The sequence below is a fragment of the Carcharhinus amblyrhynchos genome, chromosome 2, assembly GCF_965287045.1.
Source record: "Carcharhinus amblyrhynchos chromosome 2, sCarAmb.v2.hapA, whole genome shotgun sequence".
NCBI classification, from domain to species: domain Eukaryota; kingdom Metazoa; phylum Chordata; class Chondrichthyes; order Carcharhiniformes; family Carcharhinidae; genus Carcharhinus; species Carcharhinus amblyrhynchos.
In genome coordinates this window covers 119,512,079-119,518,078 of record NC_137325.1, presented here as the reverse complement: position 1 = coordinate 119,518,078, position 6,000 = coordinate 119,512,079, and positions in this window count along the sequence as shown.

Sequence of the window (6,000 nt, the reverse complement as noted above, 5' to 3'; positions counted from 1 at the left end):
CCATCCATATTGTTTTGTAGATTACAGCTATCCTCTACATTATTCACTACTTGGGCCAATCTTTGTGCCATCTGCAAATTTCCCAAATATGCCTCCCATGTTCACATCCACATTGTTAATTATATAACACAAACTGCAAGGTTCCCAATATCAAGCCGTTTAGAACACTATTGGAAACAACTTTCCACATGCAAGGGCACCCATCGACCATTATCCTTTGTTTCCTGTTACTAAGCCAATATTTTATCCAGTTTACTGCATTACCCTGTATCCCAAAGGCTTTTACTTTTTTGACCAATCTGCCATGTGGAACCTTGTCAAACACCTTGCTAAAATCTACATACACAATATCCAATGCGCTACCATTATCAACCCTTCTTGTCACTTCCTCAAAGAATTCAGTCAAATTTGTGAGGCAAAACCATCTTTTAACAAATCCATGCTGACCATCCCTGACTAGTCCATACTTTTCTACATGACAGTTAATTCTACCTCTCAGGATTGATTCTCCAAATTGTCCATCACTGATATAAGATTAACTGGCCTATAACTATTTAGCATTTCCTTCGATGCCTTTTTAAACAATGGAACTACATTTGCATTTGTCCAGTACTCCGGTACCTTCTCTGTATCTAATGAGGATTGGAAAATCATCCTCATAGGATCTGTTATCTCTTCCCTGACCTCCTTAAGCAGCCTTGGAAACAATCCATCTCGCCCTGGAGACTTATCAACTTTCAAGGACTCAAATCCTTTTGAGTATTCTGCTCTCTTTATGATTATCCCATCCAGTATTCTTCCTGGACTACGATATCTGCATCACCCCTTTCCTTTGTAAGCACAGAGACAAAATATTAATTTAAAACCCTTCCCATAGCCTCTACATCTACACACAAGTTCCCTTTTTCATCTCTGATAGGTATTTTTTTTCCCTAACTAACCTTTTACTATTAACATATTGCTAAAGCATCTTTGTATTTTCTTTGTTGGACTGATTTCAAACAATATGGTAGAACTTACAACACTCCCAATAACAGGGAATAGAGTATTAGAGAAATTCAATGGGATAAAGGCAGACAAGTCTCCAGGACCCAACGAGCTGCGCGTTAGATTTTTAATGGGCATGGCTGCAGAGATAGTGGACCCATTGATTGAAATATTTTGCAACTCGCTAAATTCTGGGAGGGTATCAGAAGGTTGGAAAACAGTCAACATGACGCCTTTGTTCAAAAAGGGAGAAAGGCAGAGGGCAGGGAACAATCGGCCAGTTAGTTTAACATCTATTATTGGCAAAATGTTGGAGTTAATAATCAAAGAGAAAATAATCACTTAGGAAAGCTGAATATAATCAAACCTATAGATGTTAGAAAGAACGTGTAGATGTAGTGTGTTTAGACTTACAAAATGCGAAGTGCCACAGAAAAGACTGGTGCACAAAGTAAAAGCCCATGGAACTGGAGGAAGTATGTTAGCATAGATTGAAAACTGGATCTCACATAGAAAACAAAGAGTTGGAATAAATAAGTCCTTTTTCAGAGTGGAAAGAGCTAACCAGTCAAGTACCATAGGGATCAGTACTTGGCCTGCAATTGTTTACTACTTAGATTAATGACCAGGAATAAGGAATGTAAGATTTCCAAATTTGCTGATGATACGAAGATAAGTAGAAGGGCAGGTTGTGATCAGGATATTGTGATTTTCCAATGGAATTATAGATAGATTAGGTGACTCGGCAAAACCTAGAAAATGGAGTTTAATGTGGGGAAGTGTGATCTCATGCACTTTGGTAGGAGCAATCAAAAGGGAGATTAATATCCAAACGGGGAGAGACTGCAGAGAAGTACAGAGGGATTTAGGTGCCCTAGTGCATGAATCACAAAAGCTAGCAGACAGGTCCAACAAGTAGTTAACATAGAAACTAGAAGTTGGAGAAAGCCATTTGGTGCTTCAACCATGTTCCACCATTCATTTTGATCATGCTGATCATCCAATTTAATATCCTGATCTGCCTTTCCCCCCTTTCCCTTGATCCTTTTAACCCCAAGAGCAATATCTAATTTATTCTTGAAATCAGACGTTATGGCCTCAGCTACTTTCTGTGGTTGTGAATTCCACACATTCGCCATCCTCTGAGTGAAGAAATTTCTCCTCCCCTCAGTTCTAAAAGGTTTACCCCTTATCCTCAAACTATAACCCCTAGTTCTGGACTACCCCACCTTTGGGAACATTCCTTCTGAATCTCCCCTGTTAGAATTTTATAAGTTTTTATGAGATCTCCCTCACTCTTCTAAACTCCAGTGAATATAATCCTATTTGATTTATTCTATCCTCAAATGACAGATCAGGGATCAGCCTGGTAAACCATCGCTGTACTCCCTCTATAGCAAGGACATCCTTCCTCAGATATGGACACCAAAACTGCACACAGTACTCCAGGTGTGGCCTCACCAATGCTCTATACAATTGCAATAAAAAGAATATGGCATTTTGGAATTTATTGCAAAGGGGTTGGAGTTTAAAAATAGGGAGGTTTTGTTGCAATTGTACAGATTATTGGTGAAGCCTCATCTGGAATATTGCATACAGTTTTGATCCCCTTACTTCAAAAAGGACATTGGAGGCAGGCAAAGGAGACTCACCAAGCTAATTCCTGGAATGACATGGTTGTCCTATTAAGAGAGACTAAATAGGCTGTGTCTGTATTTCTTGATGTTTAGAAGAGTGAGGGGTGACCTTATTCAAAAACTATGATCATGAGGGGGTTAACGAGGTAGACGGTGAGATGTTTTCACTAGTAGCAGAGTCTCGAACAAGGGGACATAGCTACAAGATAAACAGCCAGTCTTTTAAAACTGAGGTGTATAGAAATTTCTTCTTGCGGTGGGTGGCAAATCTCTAGAATTCTCTTCCCCAAAGGGGGAAAGGAGGTTGGACCACTAGAAGTATTTAAAGTGGAGTTGGATAAATATTTGATAGATCGAGGAATAGAGGGCTATGGGGTAATGACGCAGGAAAGGAGTTGAGGCCGGCATAGATCAGCCATCATCCTATTGAATGGCGGGACAGGTTTAAAGGGCTTGGTGGCCCACTCCTGCTTCCATTTCTTGTGTAATATGCAACCATGCTAAGGATGTGCAGTGGTATTGGGGCACAGAACAAGAAACAGTGATCACTAAAATCAAACATCTGGTGGTGACAATGTCAGTGCTGAAATGCCATAACATCAATGATGAAGTCACCTTGCAGTGCGATGCCAGCAAGACAGGTCTTCCAACAACCTTTATGCAGCAAAGCCAACCAGTCGCATTTTCATCCACAGCACTGATGCAAATGAACAACGCTACACTGTTGCCTGGCTATTGTTTTCGCGTATGACCATTCTTATCAATAGCCTTTTGGGAGAGACAACGTAACAGTGGAATCTAACCACGAGCCACCTCAAAGCATTTTTCTCAAACTACTACTGCTCCAATGAGTCTGCAAAAACTATTACTTTGTTTACAGAGATATCACCTGGATGTGACATCTAAACAAGGCAAAGAGGTGTACATTGATGACATGATATTGAGAGCAGCACTCCCCATTAAAAAAGTTGAGGACGCTACAACAGAATGTGAAATCTTCCAGATTCAATGTAAGGCAGCAGCTAAACATGGTCTGGAAGTCATCAACCCAATAGATCCATTGAATCTGGCAGACAAGCGCTTTGCTCAAATCAAGAGATCTACTTACCAAGATGCAACTCTCCAAGTGCTGGGAGAAATAGTGATGAAAGGATGGCCTAACAGCATTAATAACAAACCTGTGGTCACACAACATATTGGGCATATCGAGATGAATTGACGGCCCATTTCTGTTTAAATGGTGCCACCTTCAAAAATGGCACTTCACACATGTCTGCCGTTTCCTTTAACGGAGGATCCCACCCCCTCCACCATGTTGACATAACACTCAACCGGGTTCAACCCATTCTCTGCATTTCTGCCCTCAACTTTCCCTCACTTTCCACCCCACCAGCCTACACATCATCCAGGCTCATCCTCCACCATTTCTGCCAACTCCAGCATGATACCACCACCTAACCCATTTTCCAGTCACCACCCCTGTCAGCATTCTGTAGGGAACTTTACCTTTGTGACATCCTGGTCCACTCCTTTATCAACTTCAACTGCTCATCCCTTCCTACAGCACCTTTCCTTGCAACCACCAAAGGTGTAACAACTTCCCATTTACTTCCACTATCCTCACTGTTCAAGGTCTGAAACACCTCTTTCAGGTGAAGCAACATTTCACTTGCACCTCCGTCATTTTGTTCTATTGTATTTATGACACGCAATGTGGGTGACCACTTTACGGAACATCTTTGCTCAGCCCCCAAGCATGACCTCAACCTACTTTTTTACTCATACGTCCACATGACCATCCTTGACCTGCTATAATTCTCCAGTGAAGCCCAATAGAAACTGGAGGAGCAGCACCTTATCTTCCAATTACGCATTTTACAGCCCTTAGGACTCAAAGTTGAGTTCAACAACTGGAGACTGTGACCTTTCTCCTTCATCTTGACCTACTGTTTATATCACAAACATTCTTTGTCCCAATGCACCCCCCGCCCCCAGCCCGGCCCCCCGCAGACCTGATCCCCCACCTCCTTCCCATAGCAGGCCATCTGTCATTTGTAACTTTTGCTTTCACAGAGCACTGATTTTTATTCTTCCATTAACACATTCTGATATCTTACCTTGAAGCAACTAATAGCACCTTCTCCATGCATTAACACGTCTTCTGTGTTGTGATCTACACATCCCTGTTGTATCTCTCCTAACTCCCATCAATCATTGACCTTCTACTTTTTTTCCAGCTGCTCCATGCCTTCTTGTACATCATATAATCTGTAGAAGTGCAGGATGACTAAGGACTTGTATTTTGTTAAGTGCTCTGACCATATCTTATACACTTGCACTCTGCCTGTCCTTTGGGGAGAATATCCATGCTTCTGACATATGATCCTTTAAGGGGCTGCATCATCATGTAACCATTTGATCCATCTAATCCAATACATTTCTCTCCCTTTTAGTTCTTTAGAAGTGATACAGATTGGAAACGTTGACTCTACTTTCAATCTCCACAGATGCTGTTAGACATGCTGTGTTTTTTTTTAACGTTTTCCATCCATGTACTTACTACTGCTCACTTTTCATACTGGGTTTAAAGAACAAAGAAAATTACAGCATAGGAACAGGCCCTTTGGCCCTCCAAGCCTGCATCGACCGTGCTGCTCACCTTAACTAAAACCTTCCAGGGACCATATCCCTCTATTCCCATCCTATTCATGTATTTGTCAAGACGCCCTTTAAAAGTTACTACCATACCCACTTCCACTACCTCCCCCGGCAACGAGTTCCAGGCACCCACCAGCCTCTGTGTAAAAAAATCTGCCTCGCATATCTCCTTTAAACATGGCCCCTCTCACCTTAAAGCTATGCCCCCTAGTAATTGACTTTTCCACCCTGGGAAAAAGCTTCTGACTATCCACTCTGTTCATTCCTCTCATAATCTTACAGCCTTCTATCAGGTCACCTCTCAACCTCCATCGTTCCAGTGAGAACAAACCAAGTTTCTCCAGCCTCTCCTCATAGCTAATGCCCTCCATACCAGGCAACATCCTAGTAAAGCTTTTCTGTGCCCTCTCCAAAGTCTTCACACCCTTCTGGTAGTGTGACAGCCAGAATTGAACACTATATTTCAAGTGCAGCCTGACTAATGTTCTATAAAGCTGCAACATGACTTGTCAATTTTTAAACTCAATGCCCTGGCCGATGAAGGCAAGCATGTCGTATGCCTTCTTGACTACCTTCTCCACCTGCATTGCCACTTTCAGTGATCTGTGTACCTGTACACTCAGATCCCTTTGTCTATCAATACTCTTAAGGGTTCTGCCATTTACGGTATATTTCTTATCTGTATTAGACCTCCCAAAATGCATTACCTCACATTTGT